The sequence below is a fragment of the Myotis nattereri genome (genome assembly GCF_964212035.1).
Source record: "Myotis nattereri genome assembly, chromosome: 18".
Taxonomy (NCBI): domain Eukaryota; kingdom Metazoa; phylum Chordata; class Mammalia; order Chiroptera; family Vespertilionidae; genus Myotis; species Myotis nattereri.
Window position 1 is genome coordinate 22,048,324 of NC_138093.1, and position 21,678 is coordinate 22,070,001.

Below are 21,678 nucleotides of genomic sequence, written 5' to 3' on the forward strand. Positions count from 1 at the left end.
CTTGTCTTTAACAGAAGTTTGTGTCTTTTGGCCAAATGGAAGAGGCCGAGCAGTTTTGTTTTGTTTTGAAGGGGGAAGGAGTGTTTTGGGGGTTTGTTTTGTGTGTGTTGAGGGTGGGGAGACCTAAAAAAAAAAGAGGATGGGGCAATGTGATCTCTGGCCCCCACTCAGATGGACGAAAGGAGTAAGTTGGGGCCGGAGGATAGAGAACTATCTTTGTAGGACCCTGAGCTTCAGCACAGCTGTTTCTCCATCTTCTGCCCCCTCTGCTCAGACCCAGCACTGCGTTAATACTCTGAGGCCTGACGGTGGCCATTAGCAGTGGGGACAGGAGAGAAACACAGCAAGAAAGGCAACAGACTTCTTTGTCGGCACATCTTTGACCCAGAATGGCAAGACTTAGGTAGCTGTGATCTCGCGTTCAAAGCTGACTGGCTTCCACCAAGCCAGTGGTTCTCAACCTTCTGGCCCTTTAAATACAGTTCCTCATGGTGTGACCCAACCATAAAATTATTCTCATTGCTACTTCATAACTGTAATGTTGCTACTGTTAGGAATCATCATGTAAATATCTGATATGCAGGATGGTCTTAGGCGACCCCTGTGAAAGGGCCGTTCGCCCGCGAAAGGGGTCGCGACCCACAGATTGAGAACCGCTGCCCTAAGTGTACAATTCTTGAGGATGGGCCCAATGCCTCCTCTTTTCTGTATGACAATCCCTAGCACAGTGTCTCACTCAAAATAGGTGCTGAATCAGTGTTCGAAAAATCAGTGAACTAAATGAGTGTGCTTGGGATGGTGTTGATTTTTCACTCTGCCCCCAAGCTAGAATGATTAATCAAGCTCATTCATAGTCCATGTTGTTCTAAGTATTTGGTTACTGTGTGTATATAGCGTTTAAGAACTCCCTTGTTCTCCCAAACGGTGGGGAAATTGAAGCTTCAGTAACAAGGGACATTTTCACCTGATTGTCTTCTGTGGGGTGTTAACCTCAGCTCCCACCTGGTGGCCTCCATGAGGTCTTAATTACGAACGGGATTTTGCGTTTTTCCGTCCGCTGCTAGATCTAGAGAGACAGGCCCCCCATCTGTTCATGAAAGGGCAGTCTATTCTCACCCGGACCCTGTCTGGTTAGGGCCTGGTTTCAGGTGGCCTGGCGGACTTTAGAGAAGACGCAGAGCAGAGAGAGGCACCTGCTGTTGGGGCCGGGCTGTGTTTGCAGGGAAGGGAGACCCTGGGGCTAGGAGGAGTGGGCATCCGCTGTAAGCGTCACCTTGGAGACATCACCTGTCGGGAACCTAAGAGGTGTGGGCATGAGGTTGGCCTCCCCAGCGACTCATCTCTCTTCCCAGCTCCAGCAAGAGGCCTCTGGCCCAAATTTGTCCCCACTCTTGTCTGGGTTTTTTCACTGCTCTTCCACCCCAGCACGCTCCCTCCCCGCCACATCCCCGCCTGGGACTTGAACCGTCTGAGCAGTGACAGATTGGTGCCCTTTAAACAATGTTCATTCATTCAGCAAGCCTTTATCCAGCCCCCAATATGTATCGAGCACTCCTCTCGGCTTTGGGGATATAGCAGGAGGCTAGACAGGCCAAACTCCTGACCACGTACAGCTTTCAGTCTAATGTGCTGGGGCTGTAAGCTGGTTCACCCCTTGGAAAATTGTTTGGCGCTTTCTGCTAATGCTACACATACCCAGTAATTCCCTTGGGTATATGTCCAACAGAAATGAGTGCTTGTGTCCACCAAAAACATACAGACACAGACAAGAATTTCAGAGCAGCTTTATTCCTAATAGCCAAACACTGGATCCAACCCAAATGTCCATCACAGGAGAGTGAATACATTATTTCCAGGCCTGTTCACACAAAGCCGCAGCACTCGGCAACACTAAAAAGACTGATGCTGCCGCACACATCAACCTGATGAGTGTCACAGTGTGACATGAAGAGAAGGCAGACACACGATGACATGATGAGTGATCCCATTTCAACCAGTTCTAGTACAGGCAACACTATCTGTAGTGACTCAAGTCGGGACGGCAAGTCCTTTGCGGGATAGTGGGGTAATTACTGGGAAGAGGTTCATCCACCTGGAAGACGGGAAATTTCTTAAAAAGTAAAGCTTTCACTTACCCTGTCACCCAACAGGCCACTTTTAGGTAGTTCACCTAGAGAAATGAAAACTTACCTCACACAAAAACTTGTATACAAATGTTTATGCCAGCCTTAAGTCATAATGGCCCCAAACGGGAAACAACCCAAATGTCCTTCGATGGTGACTGGATAAGCTGTAAGATCTGTACAATGGAATAAACTCGGCAATGAAAAGGAGGGGATACTAATACACACACATACACACACATACACACACATACACACACACAAACACACACACACACACACACATACACACACATACACACACATACACACATACACACACAAACACACACATACACACATACACACATACACACACAAACACACACAAACACACATACACACACATACACACATACACACACATACACACACAAACACACATACACACATACACACAAACACACATACACACATACACACATACACACACATACGCACACACACATACGCACATACACACACGTACACACACATACACACACGTACACACACGTACACACACGTACACACACACATACACACACACATACACACACATACACACACATACACACACATACACATACACACATACACACACATACACATATACACACACATACACACACATATACACACACGACGGACTCTCAAGTGCATTGTGCTGAGTGAAAACTCAATCTTGAAAGTTTACATACTACATGATTCCGTGTATATGACGCTCTGGAAAAGACAAAAATATCGGAAGAGACAACAGATCAGTCATTGTCAGAGTTTAGGGAAGGGGGAAAGGTCGGAATACAAAAGGGGCAGCATGAGAGAAATCTTTTGGGGTAAAGGAGTTGTTCTGTATCCTGTCTAAGGCGGTGGCTACAAAAATCTGTACGTGTATAAAACCGCATACACTGAAACCAAAAAAAGAGTGGCTTTTATTGTGTGTAAATTTAAATTTTTTAATCAAAGAAAACCCCACGCCAAAACTCTGCCTTCTCCTCATGGACCCTGGTTTTCGCTCCTCTGAGCGCAAGTAGGACGATGGCAGAGGCCTTCCAGGAGTAAGACAGGGCCTGGCTCAGCAGACACCAGGAGCTTCGTTTCCTACCCCTCTGTTCCCATGCCTTTGGAATTATCCTGTGGAACGCCATTGGCGCACTGCCCATCCCTGTGTGTTTGCTCTTTAATCCGTAGACGTTACCACTCAGAAACAGCCAAGCCGCCCCACGACTCCCTAAGGGAGAATTTGCTCGGAGGTCATGGCCAATGTAGAGCCCCTTTGAGGGCACAGAGGAAAACGTATCACCAGTTACATCCAGGGTTCCTCCCAGGGAGTGAGCTGCAGTGGACACCAACCTTCCAGACCTCATGGACCACCAGTGGTTTAGGGAATTGCAGGGTTAGGGCCTTCACTCAGTTAGCCTTGGGCGTACAGAGCGCCCACCGTTCCCCACAAGGTCATGTCCTGTCACTCCTCAGCGCATGTGCTTCTCTGAGCCCCTACTCCAATGCCATCTCCCCTGTGACGCCTTCCCTGATCCCCCATGCTCTCCTCCCGTCTCCCCAGGAATAATCATTGATTCAACAATCAGTGACTACACACTGACTCGCTGGGAACTGGGACCACGAATAGGATGGGAAAGGACCCTGACTGGGCGGAGCTTTTATCCTCCTGGGCGAGACTGATGATAAACACACAGGTGCACACCATCCTTGCAGAGTATCTCAGGGGCAGGACGAGAGGGTGCAGGGATGGTCATGGGGGCTTCGGCGAGGAGATGCCACTGCAGCAGGGGCCTGGAGGGAGTCCTCCCTCTGGGTTCCCTGGCTCTTGGCCTCCTTCTGAGGAGGGCTGGCAGACATCGTCAATCAAAATATTGTGGGAGACACACACATACTAAACATTTGCACTTTGATTTTCTCAAATTCCAGTGTAGCTGGCCATCCTGTATTTCATCAGGCAACTTCTACTCCTAGGGTCTCCCTGTGCTGTGAGTCCAGGGAACAAGGACTCTCACTCTCAGGGCCCAGGACTGTGGCTGGCTCACAGTAGGTGCTCAATAAACAATGACAGAATGATCCAGTAGGTGGATTAATAAGCAGCACTCATTACCTGTATTGCAGTTTTTAAAATGTGTGTGCTGACTCCCCATGACACAGCAACCCTCTCCACAGCAGGGACAGTATTGGATGCCACTCTTTTTTTTTTTTTTTAAATATATTTTATTGATTTTTTACAGAGAGGAAGGTAGAGGGACAGACAGTTAGAAACATCGATGAGAGAGAAACATCGACCAGCTGCCTCCTGCACATCTCCAACTGGAGATCTGCCCGCAACCCAGGTACATGCCCTCGACCGGAATCGAACCCGGGACCTTTCAGTCCGCAGGCCGATGCTCTATCCACTGAGCCAAACCGGTTTCGGCGGATGCCACTCTTGGTGCCTCATGTAGGGCCTGGTGAGAGACAGCCCCAGAGGGGGGCGCTTGGGGGGGTGCTTTAGCTGCCTCCTACAACCCCCACCAGCACCTCCCCCACCTCGACATAACAAGAAAATAAAAACATTTTTAAGGGTGGTGAAATATTTAATATGGAAAACTGGTATTTTCTCAATCTTAGGTACATGAATAAGAGCATCTTTGGAAATGTTTGCTTTATTCATAGGGTGCATGCTAAGAAGAAACTGCTGGGTCCATTTCCTTGGCTATCCTCCTCTAACCAAACGGGCTCCCCTGCGCGCCCCCCTTCTGTTTGAGCTGGCACAGATAGCCGGCGGGTGGGTGTGTGTTATATGAGCCGGAGGCATGGAAAAGGGTCTCATGGTTCCGGGCGAGCGTGTCTGTCTCATCACGGGCCGGTGCCCTGTTCCCAGGCCTGGCACATGGCAGCATCGGGGAAACGTGGGTCGAAAGCCTAGCTAGAGCCACCCATCCAAGGACATACAGGCTTTCAGCCTCAGGGTGCGCCTCCAGAGGAAGGCCCTTCGGGAGCGGGCCCCTTACTGCCCTCTAGAGGTCAGCCCTGGGGCTCTCAAGCAGCGCCCAGAAAGGGTGTGTCTAACAGCCCAGCAAGTTCTATGAATAAGCCCAGTCTTCACCCACACGCATGAAAGGGGCCCTGTCCTGGGGCGCCGCAGCCCCTGTAGGTTTCAGCTCAGAAGGAGCATGTTGTTGCTTGCGGCTCTTTTGAGTTTCACAAAGGACAAGGAAAGCCACTGTACGGCGGGCTTTACTTCTGACTTTTTTTTTTTTCTTCTCATTCCTCCAAACCGTTGGATGTGGAAAACCTTGCACTGACTTGTGAATTGCCAGTCTGTGTTTGCGGATGGAGGCGGGTAAGAACTTGAAGGGTCCAAATTCTTTTCACTTCCCTTGGAAGTTTCTCCAGAACTTAGCTTTCCATTGAGTAGCCTCTGTTGATTTCTGTGTCGCTAGGTCGTTATTGGGGGCGTGTTATAACCGGAGAGGCTGAAGGCTTCTCTCCCCGACGCATGTGCTGAAGCCCGATGAGCCAGGATGGCGCAGGGCACCCACCAGAGGTGAGGGCCTGATTTCTCCGCGGAAGACGGTGCTGGGTGAGCACACTGGTTTAGCTGGGAGAGCGAGCACAGGAACATTGTGTGTCGTGGTATCAGAGACTAACTCAGAGGCATAAAATTACTTACCAGCACACTATTTAGTTGCACGCAAGTGAAACCAGTAATAGGTTTATTTTGTATATTGAAGGCAAAATTAGGAGTTAAATTCTTAAAATAGAGAAGAAGGGGGACAAGGAGAAACTGAAGACAAGTTGAAAATCATGAACTTCATCTTTTCTTGGGTAAGCTGCGGCTTAGCAGCCAGCTGAGAAGGCAGGCAGGGTGCTCTGCCCTTGGCAGCTGGATGGGGCATCAAAGAAGACAAATCCAGTGTCTCACGGATTCTCCAGAGCCTCTGAGTATGTCGCTGTTCTGTGTACGTGGCAAGCTGCCTGTTACACGGGTCTGCCCCATGACCCTTATAAAAATTTCTCAGTGGCAAATGAATGCAAATAACCTAAGTGTCCAACAAATGGAAACCTGCTGAATAAATTACGGTAGATCCTCAGCATAGAATACCAAAAAGCTTTTTAAATGTTACAGTAGTTTAAGGAACCATTGCAGTAAAAGAACAAGGAATAATATGGAGAGTTGCTCAAATAAACACGTGTGTGCTTTTTTTGGTTCCTCCCCAAGCCTCACTAAAACAATAAAAGAATTTTTCCCCTAAATAAAATCACTTCCTTATGAGAATCTTAGCAGTGATATTAAAAAATATAGGCTCTCCACAAAGGATAACAAGTTAATTAAAATTTGCTTTAAAGCAAGACTAAAGAAACAAACCCAAGCCTGTCACTAGGGCCTCAAAGGGTATTTTTTAAAGGCAAACACCTGCAAAGACAGGAAGGAAGAACGAGGAGACAAAAATGACAAAATTTAGGATCACTGGCTGACTGGGACGCACACAGGAGAGTCTAAGGAGATTTCCAACATGACGTGAAGGCAGACCAGGCATGACGGGCACAAAAGTCGGGAAGCTCCAAGGAAGGATTTCTTAAAGAGGGTGAGATCGTTAGAAATAATGCTTCAATTTGTAAAGAGGAGCGAGAGTCAGCTGGCAGAGCTTTTTGTACTGAAATAATAACAATGGAGAAAATTAAACAAATGAAAACTTTTTTTAAAAGACACCTAAAAGCTAATCAGAAAAGGACTATATCCATCAGGGTCTAATTAGGAAATAAAAACTAGTCAGTATTTGAACAGAGAAAGTTCAATACCAAGGATTATTAACTGTAACAGTGGATTGGAGTCAGGAGGGATTAGCTAGTAAAAAGTGAATAGAAGTTTCTAGAATACAAGAATAGCAGCCACCGCCTGCCCCAGCTGAGGCAGTGTGCCAAGGAAGACCCTCCCCTCCACTCCCAGAGCTGCGATCCAGAGAGGGCACCGCCTGGCTCATGAGGACTTGCCTCTGCTGGAGAGGGCACCGCCCTGGCTCATGAGGACTTGGCCCTGCCTCTGCTGGAGAGGGCACCGCCCTGGCTCATGAGGACTTGGCCCTGCCCCTGCTGGAGAGGGCACCGCCCTGGCTCATGAGGACTTGGCCCTGCCCCTGCTGGACAGGCACCACCCTGGCTCATGAGGATGGCTGTGCCCTCTCCAGCAGAGGCATTCCTCATGAGCCAGGGCTGTGCCCTCTCCAGGATCTCAGCTCCGGGTTGGCGGGGGGTCAGGGGTTGGGGTTCCTTGGCACTCTGTCTCAGCTGGAGTGGGTGGTGGCTGCTATTCTCATATTCTGGTGTCCACCCTGTATAGTAAGAGCCATGCGTTCTGCTGACAGAGTTCGTCACTAGCCAGATCCAGGGAGGCATGGCTCCGTTCTGATAAGGAGGCCTGGGCGAGGAGAGAAGGTGACCCTAGGGTATCGGAGAGCCCATCCAGTAGGTATGAGGAGGCAGAACGGGACTTGGAATCCAATCTCTAGCTCTGATCCTACGCTAACCAGTTGTGCTTCTCTGGGCGGGTTAACTTCAACTCCGGACCTGTTTCTACATCAGCAACTTGAGGCGACTGGACCAAATCCAAGGCCAGTACATCCCTGCATGCCACCTGATTACTTTGAGGTCGTTGAAAGGAGGGCATTGAACTGCTTTTGTTGGTGTGCTTGAGGCTGGTTGGTTTCCTCCTGTAAGCACTCTTTAAAAGCAACTTTCTGATAACAACTCTCCATCCCCTGACAATAACCCTTTTCTCCCCCTCCCCCACTTCATCCCCACCACCCGTTAGACCTAACCAGGCAGCACTCCCTCCCCCGCTGTCCCTCCCTTTAACGTGCCACATGAGTATCAAGTAGGCACTAGGAAGAGCCACAAGAATCAAATGTTTTCATAGAAGCAATACTTTCCTCAAACTTGTAAAGAAGTGCATCGCCTGAGAATAACCTACCTATTACTGAGTGACGTCACTGAACAGGCACACAGGCACCACGAGGAAATACGCAGTGACTTTAGTTCAGCCACCTCCGCATCCTTCCTCGGTGCTCCTAGCAGGGACGGGACAGGTGTGCTCCTGCACTCACTAATGTCCCCTCACCTTCTCCCCGGCTCCTGCACCTTAGAACAGCACGCGCTCTCCTCCCACCCGGATTTGGCTCGCCTGCCCTCCTTCCCTGGTGGGACCCGCTCCCTTCAATTCTCTTGATGCAGAATTCACTAGTTTCGGTAGGATCCATCACCGTGGGTGTACTTTCTTAAAAGGAGGGTATGTGTGTGTGTGTTCGTTCGCGTGCGCAGGCATCTTGAGACAATATTCCCCATAGACCTTGCCTATTGCTGGACTGTTATCTGAGTCCTAGTACTTGACAAATTGTCAGAAAACTGGAAATTGTGAAACAGTTTAAGGAAAATGCTTACAATGATGAAGGGACCGAGAAGGAAATGTGAAAGTTCCCGGTTCCCCACGTTTTCGGGACCTGCTCTCCTAAAACTTCCCTTTTGAGTATCGAGTGTCTACTCTGGGCCAAGTACAGTGTCGGGGCTACCGAGCTACAGATATGAATAAAGCACTGTCCCCAGCCTTGCAGTGCTTGCCATCCGGGGGAAGGGGTCAGACATATCCCCAAAGATGTCAATACACACCAAACAACCTACAAGAGGTGCAAACAAGGGACTGAGGTGCAGAAGCCCAGGAAAGAAACCACAGTTAGAAAGGAAGGTCAGGAAAGGGCTTCATGAGCAAATGGCATTTGAGATCTATGCCATGTTTTCCACAGGTGGAGTTGGAGGTGGGGTAAGGTGGAGTTTCCAGAGGAAGACTCTAACACAGTCATTAGTGGGGGGGCTGAGGGGGGAGCTGGCTTCTGAGAGTAAGTGAGCCCTTTAGGGTGGAGGGTAAGGAATTAGCAGAAAACGGGCCTGGAAAGGTGGACTGGCCCCGAAGTGGCGAGCAGAGGAGTGGCCATTGGATTCAGCAGGCCCTGGAGGGTTCTGCACTGGATCCTCTGCTGAGGACCTGTGTGCATCGCCCTTGGCTGAAGCGGGGCAGCCAGATTCCTGCTCTGATTTTGACTCAATGCACTTGAACCCCGCAGTGCAGGGAAGGTCCCCTGCATGAGGCACCCCACAGGTGGAGATAATGCTGAAGTGAAGTCAGACCGGTCTTTAAGGGCCTTGCAGTTTGGGGACAAGGACAAGAGAGGGAAGGGGGGACATTAGACAAGGATGGCTAGAAGCACAATACATCGCATGAGTTGTGCAGGAGGCATCATGCAAGTCTTGGCAAAGTGCTCAGACCTTTCTAACGGGGGCTCTGCCTGACCTTCCATTCTGTTTGTCAGCGCTAGACTGTAAGCGTCTCAGGATGAGGGCCAGGCCTTCCTTGTCTTTGCACGGCCTGGGTCTAGCTCAATGTGTGGCACTTGGTAGACATTCACTGAATTAAGGATGGAAGGGAGGGAGGGAGGGAGGGAGGGAGGGAAGGTCAGAAGGAGGGAGGGAGGGAGGGAGGAACAACTCTCCCGTCATGTATCATCTGCTGAGTGTGTCTGTCTTCAAGTTCACCTAGCACGGCCTACCTTTGGTTCATATTGTCCCTCTCTCCTCCCACCCAGATTTTGCTCACCTGTCCTCCCTCCCTGGTGGTACCAGCCCACACTAACTTCCTAGACCCGAATTCTTCCAGTCATCAGAGTCTGTGCTGCGTAACTTACACCCCCACATTCCTTGCAGCTGCTTCCTGAGTGCTATCATGCTAACTCCTTGAAGGCAGAGTCCCCTTCTCAAGCCACCGCAACCCCCACAATACCTAGACTACATTGACTGCCGATTGGTTGGGAAATGGGCCTGTCACAGGAGGAGGGCAGAAACCGACATCCTGGAGTGCCGGGCACTGTGCTGGTGCTGTGTGTGCTCACAGAGCCTGGGGAGTGTGGCCTAGCGGAGGGGACACTCGGGGGCAGGGCAGTTCTGCAGTCGGAAAGCCTTTGACTCGGAGGCCCCGAACCCATGGCTCTCCTCTGAGGACAGAAGAGGGGAAGGTGTCTGTCCTGCAGCGTGGGGGGTGGATAGAGGATTTGACGGATGTGAAATTAAGCACTGGAGTGGAAACCGTAAACCATCCTCTCGGAATATCCTTAAAAGGAGGGATCGCTAGCAAACTCAGGCTGTAGCACGCACCGGCCTTCTCCCCAGCCTCGCTGACTTTGTCCGTTACAGATAAGAAAGGAGACACCGTTGGGTACCGCGTCTTAGAGGAACTGCCGATGTGCCCTTTTGCTTTATGATCTGAACATCAAGTGAACAAGGTTCAGGGAGATTAGCTGACTGCAGGCTGACCCATGTTCCCGTGCAGAGAAATAAGGAAGACTCATTACCATCCAGCTCCTTTTGCCAAGAATTATGTACTCCATGGGCAGAGAATGACGCCCAAACCTTTTCAGACCTTTCAGTAAAAGGCTGGGACAACTCCCCCTGCCTTTGACTGTGTGCGCCTCACAGTAATTCATGGTTTCGGCAGAAGGGCTGCCTCCCTAACTGGACTGCCTGGGGCTGGTGTCAGGGATCTCTAGGATCTTCTGAGAGAAGTCCTCCCATTTCTGCAATTAGTCCTGAAACAACCTTGTGAAGTAGGGACTAGGATTAACTCCCGTTTTCCCGATGAGGAAACCGATCCTCCAGCCTGTAAAGAGGACTTTTCCCACCACTCTCCGTGGCTTAAATGAACTATGTCGGCTGAAAGGGTCTGAAGGCTCTGTCTTCCCATCACACATCTTAGGCCAGTGGTTCTCAATCTGTGGGTCGCCTAAGACCATCAGAAAACACATATATAATTAGATATTGTTTTTGTGATTAAGCACTATGCTTTAATTATGTTCAATTTGAAATCGGGGGTCACCACATGAGGAACTGTATTAAAGGGTCGCGGCATTAGGAAGGTTGAGAACCACTGTCTTAGGCCATGATGTGTTGCTACATGCAAGATAATATTTCAGTGGCAGGAACACTCAGCCCAAGCTTAGTGTAGGGCGGATAAATGCGGGTGCAGGGCACAGTGCATGCTCGGTGTGCAGTCAGTGGACGAGAAACAGCTGGAGGGCAGGGAGAACCTACCTACCGGGTGTGTCTAGCATTGGGGACCCAGGACTGCCCAGCCCTCTCGGGGCTTACAGTCCGTTGCAGGAGACAGACGTTAAACAACTAATACTGCAGTAAGCGAATCACATGCAACTAACCGTAGCAGGGAGCTTTGCTCTGGGGAAAGGCCGGCCTCTTCGGCAAGGGGATGCACTTAGGTGGGCAGAAGTCCAGGCAAACGAAAAGGGCAGGAGGAGGAGGGAAATTGCTTCCCACAAACGGAGCTTGACCTGAGGGCCTCCCACCCGCAGTCCCATTGCTGCTTCGGGAAAGCAGGACAGAGAAAGCCGGAGAAGCGAGAGGCCACTTTCTGTAGGCAGGCGGGTGGCAGGGCGGCGGAGGAGAGCAGGCTGGTCAGCGGCCGGCCCAGGACTGAAAGGGTTAAGGGGGGCGGTCCCGAGCGGAGCCTGGAGCCCCGCCCATCGGAGGGCAGGGGCGGGGCCTCGAGGAGTGAGCCCTCGGATTGGTCGAGAGGCAGGCTTTACGCTAGGACGGTACCAACGGTCGGGGAGCCCGAGAGGCAGGGGGTGGGGGTGGGACCGCCGGCTCAGCGCAGGGAGAGGCCCGGGGAATGGCCGGGCCGGGGGCGGGTGGGAGCCGCAGTGGCGGCAGCGGTGCTGGCGGCTGGGGCCGGTGAGCGCTGCGTGGGGCGGCCCCTCCCCGGAGGCGGCGGGGGCGGCGGGGGCTGCAGCGCGCGGTGCGGCCACGGAGCGAGCCTAGGGCCCCGCAGGTGAGCGGCTGAGGGCAGCGTGAGGGGGGCGGAGGTTGCGTGACCCGTGGCCCCGGCGCTGCCCCTGGCCGTGCTGGCGGGAAAGTGCGGGTGGCGCACGGTGTGTGGCATGAGGGGCCGGGGGCCGCCTGGGGGCGGGGCGCCTCCCCAAGGAGCCCGGCGCCCGTGTCCTGAGTGGTCTCCAGGGGCCGCCCCAGGTCCCCGCGGGAGAGCGGCCCGGGCCCCGGCCGCGTCGCCCCGGGTCCTGCGGGCAGTGGCGGTTGACGGGACGTGGCCTCGGCCCGAGTGTCCTCGGCTCGCCTGCGGCGCCGGCCTTACCTGGGGACGCCTCGGGGGGTCCTCCTAGTGGCCAACCCCCGTGCCGGACACGGTCACTTGAGGCGATTGGCACTGGTGCCGCCCTCTGTCCCCTCGGGCGCCAGTTGCGGGGGGGGGGGGCGGGGGGGAAAGGGCGGAGAGGATCGTGCACCCCTGAGCCCACCTCGTGGCCGGGAAACGCGAGTGACCCGCAGGCCCCAGGCGGGAGGCGGGGTCGCTGTGCCCGGGGCCGAGCTCTCCTCGGGTCGGGAGCGATGGACAGGGGGTGAGACGGGTCTCCGAGTCCCGAGCGGGTCGCGCTTGCGATTGCACTTCCGGGTGTGACGGCCCCGCCTCGAGAAAGAGCCTGAAACGTTGCGGTGGAGATGAATGTGAGCGCTTGTCAGGCTGCGTCCTTGGTTGTGGGGTTTGATGGGAGTTGAGTTCTATCCGGGCGTCTGTTCCCTGCGAGGCTCCCGGGGGGGGGGGGGGGCGGGGGGGGAAGGAAGTTGGAGGGAAAGCGGAGAGGACGGGGCACGGCTGGGGCTGGTCATTCCGGAGATCTTGGTCCCCCAGTGGCCGCATCACCCTGGGGGAGTTGATCGTTCGGGGGGAATGAGAGATGCTGATGCGCTGAGCGGGGTCCAGGGCCAGGTGTCAGGGTCGTGCCCACCCAGCCGGTCTCTCTCCGGAGGTGTGGTTTCTCACCTGGAAAGGGAAGTGGGAATGGTGGGACCCTTTCGCTGCTGGCTCAGAGGACTCGATGCACGTGTGATGTAGTCATGAAGACTGCTGTTGGCCGGTTATTCCTGTTCTCCTTGAGCTGTAAATTCACGCCTACATTTCCCTCCGTTGGGTTCGCTGCCTCCGCGTGCGTGTGCATCGCACACATTCCCGGAGCTTAGGCGGGACCTTGGAGCCAAGCCCGAGAGCGCGCCACGTACCGGGTATTGTCATCCTCAAGACATGTCTTTCCGAAACCCGGGAACAGGTGTAAAGGAGCGAAGTTACTTGCCTAGGCGCAGAGCCAATCCAAGGTAGATTTAAAGTTAACGTTTTGTTTTAAATAACTTTCCTAGAGTTTGTGAGGGTGTTGGACTTTGGCCCCTGGGACCATGCAGTGCACTCGGTGCACAGGCGGGCCTTCTGCATTTGAAAGTGCTTATCAAAGAGGAAAAAAGCAGAAGCAGGGAATTCAGACTCTGAGCCTCACGGTAAAGTGCAGTGGTAGGAATGGGTGGCGGTAAAAGGTGATGGGAAAGTCTTGGAGCTCGAAGCATTCCTTCAGCCTGGCTGGTGAAAGTGTGACATTCGTTTCTTCTGTTTGTTTCTCTGGAACCGTAGGGTGATAGCTATGAATAGGTTAGAATGAGAACTTGAAAACACATGGCTCTGCTTTTCTTTCTAGGTACTTTGAATTAGGGAATAAATAAATCATTGTTTACCATTCCTATCTAATCCTCTTTTTTTTAAATTCTCACCCAAGGACATCTTCATTGATTTTTTTTAGAGAGAGGGGAAGGAAGAGAGGGAGAAACATCAATGATTTGCCTCCCAAACATGCCCCATGGGAACTAAACCTGAAATCTAGGTATGTGCCTTGATGGGGAATCAAACCCGAGACCTTTTGGTGTGCGGGACAACGCTCCAACCAGCTGAGCCACACTGGCCAGGGCTGTCATCTAATCCTTATGTCATAGAATTATTTCATATTGAATTGCTGATTCCTTGACTTTCAGTCTGTTCTCTTGATTTCCATTTGTAGACTCTAACTCTTTCACACAGCCTTAAAACTTCTGCTCTTTATCTTTTCTGAATTTTAAATTCCTGACTGTTTCTCTTTCCTTTACCTGCTGGGCAGTCTTCAGCTTCCCAAACTTTGTGTGACCTGCCATTTCAGTGGTGCAAACCCTGAAGCCAGATACTTCAGCTCTTGAATTGGTAACTTTTTACAGTAGTAACCACAGTGGTTGTCTCTTGGTGAATGCTGCAGTCACAGACAATCAGAAGGCTGCTCTCTTTTCTGTGGCCATAGTTGGAGACAGTCTTCTGAAGCTGATGTCACGTCACTCAGGGACTAAGTGCTGGTGGTTTGTAGGTGGGGTGGAAAGCACAGTTGTAATGAGGCGCTACAGTTTGTTGTAATAGTGATGGTAATTGAGGTACTCTTCTCCCTGTGTCTAACTGTACACAGCATATAGTAGATGTGCAGGAAATATTTGGTAGTTGAATGAGTGAATGGAAAACAGTATGAAGAAAGGGAAAAATTCTAATGCATATACTAAATTGTATGCATAACATACTCTTTCTAAATAGGCTTCATGAGGGTCTGCAGCCTCTTCCCTGTTGATGGGTGAACTTTGGCTGCCCAAAAACCTTTTACTTATTTCTTGTTTCCTATCCTTGGTTTAGATCAGGAGTGGGGGACTGGGTCTGGCCCTGCCAAGGCATTAGGGGTGAGTTAATTAAATGTTTGACCAGTTGCAAAATAGCAGGCTAATTTTTAAATTGATAATTTTGTATAGCCCATGAATGATATCATAAATATCCAAATGGCCCTAGGCATAAAAAAGGTTCCCCACCCCTGGTTTAGGTAATGAACTTGCACTATGTATAGGTGCATTTATGTTCCTGTTGTCCTTTCTGTAGAAAAGAAAAAAGTGCAAGTTCTAGCGTTGGTTCTTGTTTCAGAAAGCATAGCCAATACCACTTGAAAGTCTGGGTCCAGCCCTGTCTTGTATCACTCATGGACAGTGTCTTGGACCATCTCCAGTGTTCCTGGAGCATTTCCAGCTCATCTTTACTCCCAGTCCCACCAGTCCCAGTATCCAGGTTGACAGTAGTATTGCCTTAAAAGCTGGTAGCAGGGTATGCAGAAGGCAGCAATTTAGAATTGAGTGTATAACATTGGTATACATAACTGCTATTTCTGCATTTTTTTTACTGTGCTGTATGTCTGGATTCATTTTGGGACTTGGTTTCCCTATGTCTGTAAAAAGAGGCCATCTATAAACCAATGAGATATAGAAATTCTTCAGCAGAGACCATAAAGGTCTCTCCTCCTTGCTCTTCACTCCTTTTATTCAACAAGCTTTTACTGAGTACCTCTCATGTGCCCTGCACTGGGCTAGCTTACTTGGAAGTACAAAGAGAGTAAAACATATCTCCTGTCCTTAAGGAAATCAACAATAGTAGAGCTAGGCAAACCAAAAAGGTGCGAGTGTGTGTGTGTGTATTTATATGTGTGTATTCGAGGGATTATGGCTAAAGCCACTAAGCCATAATTCAGAGACCTGCTTGAGGTTGTTTCTAAAGTGATTTGTGGCCTGTCAGCTTGACACCCTTCTAGAACATAAGGTTTAAAAAATATGAAGTGTTATTGTTGCATAAAGTTTATATACCTTTCCAAGAACTGTAATGAACTGAACAGTTAAGATGGAAAACATGAAAATCTAAGGGAAAATGTTCTATTAAATGAAATTTGATATTTCCACACTACATAGGAATTGCATCCCGCAGTAAGCCTTCAATAGTTATACACTAATAACAGAGCAGTGAAATACCTGAAACTTAGAAGGTTCATTATTCTGGGCCCATTTGAAACAGAATGCAAATTCTTAGGCATTTCCAGAGTTTCTAGATCAGTGAACACTGCCTGTGTTGGTTTTTAAGAACAGATTTCACTAGCAGTATGAACTAAAAACATTTTTTTCTTTTCCATTTTCAAGGAAGAGGGTTAGAGGGTTGCCCTAAATCAAGGTTTAAATGGGACAGGTTGCAGGCATTGAGTTTTTTTCAAAGAGGGAACAAGCACCATTGCCTATTTCATTTTCACTCTCACACCCAGGAGGAAAGGCTACCTTAATGCTTCATAATGCCCAGTGAGTATTTCAAGTTGGCTTCCTTCACAGGGAACGGTTGGAGGATTTCACCTAAAGGATTCTGAGTTTACAGAGATGAATACATGTGTAAGTAGAAGTGAAAGCAGGGAGGAACTGCTAGCACTCAGAACAATTTGGACTCTATGGACATTAGATTTTCTATGCCTGTAACTTCACTCTTTTGTTGTTAATCTTCACCTGAGGATATTTCTCCATGGATTTTTAGAGAGAGGGATGGAGAAAGAGACACACAGATAAAGAGAAACATCGACGTAAGAGATACACATCGGTCGGTTGCCTCCTGTGCCCTGAACAGTGCCAGGGATCGAGCCTGCAATCTAGGTGCGTGCTCTTGACTGGAATCGAACCTGAGATCCTTCCATCTGCAGGCTGTCGCTCTATCCACTGACCCATACTGGCTAGGGCTTAAGAGCTTAAGGACATGCAAAGCCTGTCATCTTTAAAACACAGCTAATTTTCCAAACTGAAGAATATTGTGAAAGGCATTCTTTCAACATTTTTGTGTGAAATAGAGTAAGTTCATGCTTCCTGTCTGTTTCACTTAGATTGAATGTGGTGGAGTGGAACTCTGTAGAGGAGAGAAACAGGTTGTTCAGATGAGTGACAGAACCAGTCTACTGCTTCACATAGTACCCACTCTGAACATGCCTGCTTGCTTACAGTCTTAGCTGCTCCTCAAATTGAAGAAAGGATTTGGTTCAGGGATGTAAGACTACTTGAACTCAGTAATGCAACAAGTGTATTTAGCCCCTGACTACCCCAGAAGACTATGATCAGTGAGGGATATTTTCTTTGTAATTCTTTCTCCTCTCAGGAAGTCATCTTTGAGTTGTTGATATGGTAATAATGACTAACAAGCAATTACTATGGGTTGTCCAGGCACTAATTTTAGCACAATGCATGTGGTAATGTCATTTGTTTTTAACAACTCTGTGAGTTAAGTAACAGTGTTCTTATTTTATTTTTCATTATGAGAGGCAGGCCCAGAATGGTTAGACATTAAATCACTTTCACAAGTCCCGCGGTAGGGGATACAGCAGGCATTCAGGCCAGGCATTCCGAATAGGAGCACATACCCTTAATCCCTCTGCTACAGCTGAGTTTATAGTTAAAATAAGGAGGTGAATTTAGAAGCCATTTCTAAAGTGGAGAATTAGCTGGGAAAGGAAAACTATATGCAGATACCGATTAATGTTATTATTTGGTATATAAGTTGTATTAGGTGAAGACTACCATTTGAAGCTGAAAAACAGGTGTGATATGCTGTAGTGGTGGGCGGCAGCTGGTGGCAGTGCAGGGTGGGCTGGCTACCTGGAGATACTTGGGGTTTGTTCAGGTGATAAACGATGCCATTTGGTATTGGAGGTTTTGACTTCCTGGATAGTAGCACACAGTGCTAAGTGGAAAAGTTTCTGAAAGCTCTTGCTTTTACTTACAATAATTGCTACTAACCATCAGGAGAGACTACTTTATTTCTAGGGGGCTGCTGATGATAATATAGCACAATGCTCTAATGTCACTACCAGTTACAAAACAAAAGGGCAGTATATCAGACTTAGCCCCGGTGAAAGTGTGTTTCTAATTTTTTTTCATTAAAGGGTTGTGATTTTTGCTTTTATTTATGGTTTGGCTGAAGTATAAAGGTTAGGCTTTATAAACTGGGCATGTGTAGTTGTGTGAGTTTATGTGTAAGGCTAGCCTTAATTGCTCTAATATATGTAAATGGATTTAGTGATCCAGTTGAGAATCTGTTTTTTTCTTGTTACCTTTAAGAGTCCTTAATTATGTATCTTCCTAAATATCTACAGTGACAAAGCAAAATGGCATTACTTTCATAGTGAGTTTACTATTCTATAAGGCAGTGGTTCTCAACCTTCTGGCCCTTGAAATACAGTTCCTCATGTTGTGACCCAACCATAAAATTATTTTCGTTGCTACTTCATAACTGTAATTTTTCTACTGTTATGAATCGTAATGTAAATATCTGATATGCAGGATGGTCTTAGCCAACCCCTGTGAAAGGGTTGTTCGACCCCCAAAGGGGTCGCGACCCACAGGTTGAGAACCGCTGCTATAAGGCATTAATAGTAATTTACAGATATGACCTAACAATTCATTCAATCTTTATTTAATAGTGAATTTAATGTTTTCCCTCTCCCTGAGCAAATTGTTTTTTGTCACATAATCTATTTCCCTATGTCCCCTACCCCCATATTATTAAGGTCCCCAAAATAGTTGATATGGACAGAATATATGTGAGAATGTTGGATTTTACAAACTACCCTAAAATTTAGTGACTTAAGACCATGATTTATTCCTTATAATAATGTAGGACAGCTGCCCACATGGTATAGGCTGGGGTCACATGTGTGGCTGTATTCAAATATCATTTTAACTGGAACTGTAATGCCCTTGGTGGTTGCACTTCTGTGTCTGGCACCTCAGCTGGGGTGGCCAGAAGAGCTAGGGGCTGCCAGGCATTCCTCTCCCTATAAGTCTCTTATCATTCAAGAGTCTGGCCTAAGCTGCTTTATATAGTGGTTCGGTCCCAGGTGGAAGCTTCTAGGTCTCTTACGGCCTAAGGCCAGAACCGACACAGTTACTTCCACAGCATTCTATTGGTCAAAGCAAGTTACAAAGCTAGCTCAGATTCAGGGGAAGATTCCACCACTTGATGGCAGAAGTTGTTTGTTGGTGTCTGTCTTCAAAGACAATCAAAAACTCAATTAAATTCAGGTCTAACCTCTTATGCTCACTAAACCTTCAGAGGTTTGCTGAAATCAAAAATTACCAAAGAAATTTGTAAAACGGCCCTTGTAATTTCTACTTAGAATCTAGGGCAGGGAGCTTGTGTGAGTAGACATGATCATATATTAGTTTATATAATAAATTCCACCCCCTTTGCCACATTGCCTTTGTCAATTGCCCTCTCGTTGAATTGTTCATACTGATCGTTTTCCTTATGGTACTTGACACTTTTAAGGTATGTTATGCTCCATTTATGTAGTAAGAACTTGATTTGACCATCGAATTGGAAACAAACAAAAAGGTTATTACTGAAGCTTTCACTTTTAGTTAATCTGAGCAAAGGTTTGGATTTCTTCTCTGTGACCTTAGGAGAAGTAGTGTGAGGTGTCACTTGACCAGAGGGAGACTCAAGGGACATTGCTACAAATGAGGATCGGAATCTCGCTGGTAGCTTGGGAGCGCCCATGGTAAGGTAGTGTATTGGGCCAGTTGTTCTCATGTTCCTCTGCAGCCACACACATTGAATTTGATCACACGATGACTTAGGGACCTCTGCACCGATGTGTTTTTCTATATATATTTCTCCAGACTCTTGAACAGAGGACTTTATACTAGGACCTTACTTCTGTATTATCTATCACTCTTCTCCCAAACATCTTAACAGTCCTAAGTTTATCATCCATGTAGGATGGTGTGTGTGTGTGTGTAGAGAATGGAAGTAAATAGAGCCTCCATAGGAGGCCTCATTTGGGTAATGGAACCGAGAGTGAAACCAGGGTTCCGTAGGAAAATTCCTTATAAAGGTCTACCTTCCAGAACTCGAATCTGGAAGTTTATGCCAACTTTTAGTGTGAAGACTACCGTTTGCACTGCCTCTTTTCTATTTAACATTTTTTGAGTGTGTTATTACCTTGAGTTTATTTATTCTTTGAGGTGGGCTCTGTTCCACATAACAGAAACATTAAGATAAATGACCATACTATAACTGGGCAGTGTTACACTGTTAGAGGCATTTAGAAGAGGAATGAGGGCATGAAATAGAGCTGGGAATGCAGGTGAAGTTTTCATGAATAATTTGGAATATACCCAGTGATAATTGCTTTAATTAAATATTTGAAATGGGATCTTAGAAACCCAGTTTGTAGACGGTATAGTATGCTGCTATCTCAAAGAAGATAATATACCATGGAAAGCCTGTCTTGGACACCCTCCCTCTCAAGGATACAGGAGTAAAATATACCATCATTAAAAGATGGAGTTAATCCATATCATACATTTTTTCTGGAAGAGGAGTCTTGCAAACTCAAACTTTTTCTTTTTTTGGTTAATCCTCACCCGAGGATATTTTTCCATTGATTTTTAGGGAAAATAAAAGAGAGAGGGAAAGACAGAGAGAAATATCGGTGTGAGAGAAATACATCGATTGGTTGCCTCCTGCACGTGCCCCAACCAGAGCCCAGGCCAGGGGGGAGCCTGCAACCACGGTACATGCCCTTAACCAGAATTGAACCTGGGACCTTTCGGTCCACAAGCCAACGCTCTATCCACTGAGCCAAACCAACTAGGGCAGAATCATAAACTTTTGTAGAAATCCACTATAATCTCCACGTTGTCGATTTCTTAAATATTTTTGTGTTCTCTGAAATGTCAGTAGCAATAGTGAAGGTAGAAAAGTAGATTGCCAATAAAAAAGGAGGACAGCTGATTATGGATAGCCAACGCCAGTTGATACACACTCATTTAGGTTGAAGCTGAGAAGAGAGTGTGCCTAGCCATGTAGATTGGCTGAAGTCATGTAGGGTAGGGCTTTAATGTCTTGCTAAGGAATTTGTGGAAATCAAACGTGGTATGTGATTAGAAATCTGGTTTTGCTGCATTATCTAGTCTGGATTGGAGAACCTGGTGGCCCAGAAGGCTGTTCTTTCAGTGATCAAGTAGAAGGTGATGAGCACTAAGTTAAATTGGCAGCTGTGGGGATGAAGGACAGTGCCAAATTGTGTGTGATCTTATTCTACCCGGATCTGATGACATCTCAGCATGAAAACTTCCTTAGTCTCTTTTTTAAAACCTGCCCTACCTGCTAATCTGCAGTGGTAAATAGTGAAATAATCTGACAGTTGAACTCTTCAGTTCACTTGCTAGAAACATCTATCCCAGTAGAATGGATGAATTGTTTGCAGCCCTGAATTGATGAATGTATTCTTCTAAGGCCTTTTCCAAAGGTTAATAGGTTGCAGAACTTAAAAGCACACACTCAGATTGCAGAATTAGACAGTTTGTTTTGTATGAGTTTTGAAGCTGCTAGAACTTTCTATATTGGTAATTTTTAAAAAACACCTCAGTATTCTTAACCATTATTCTAAATGTTTACATATGATATGTTTATATAGCATGAGGGAATTTCTATTACTATAAATGAAATGAGCAGCATCATTAGAAGTTTATAGGTTAACCAGACTTCAGTTCTGAAGAATGTTTTATGGCAAGTGAAAGGCTGTTGAACCGACACCTTTTCTAAAACTGTACCAGGGCTGTAGGGAGTTGCAGCTGGAAGTGCTGAGGAAGCGATTGCTGACACAGTGAGGTTTCCATGTTCCCTTTCACCACTGTAGCCTGAAATGTGTACTGTTGGACAAATAACTGAAGAAGTTGTGTGGTTCAGGTTGTGTTGGGACTAGCAAAAGTCTGCAACCTGTTCTCCTAGCATTGCTGTTAT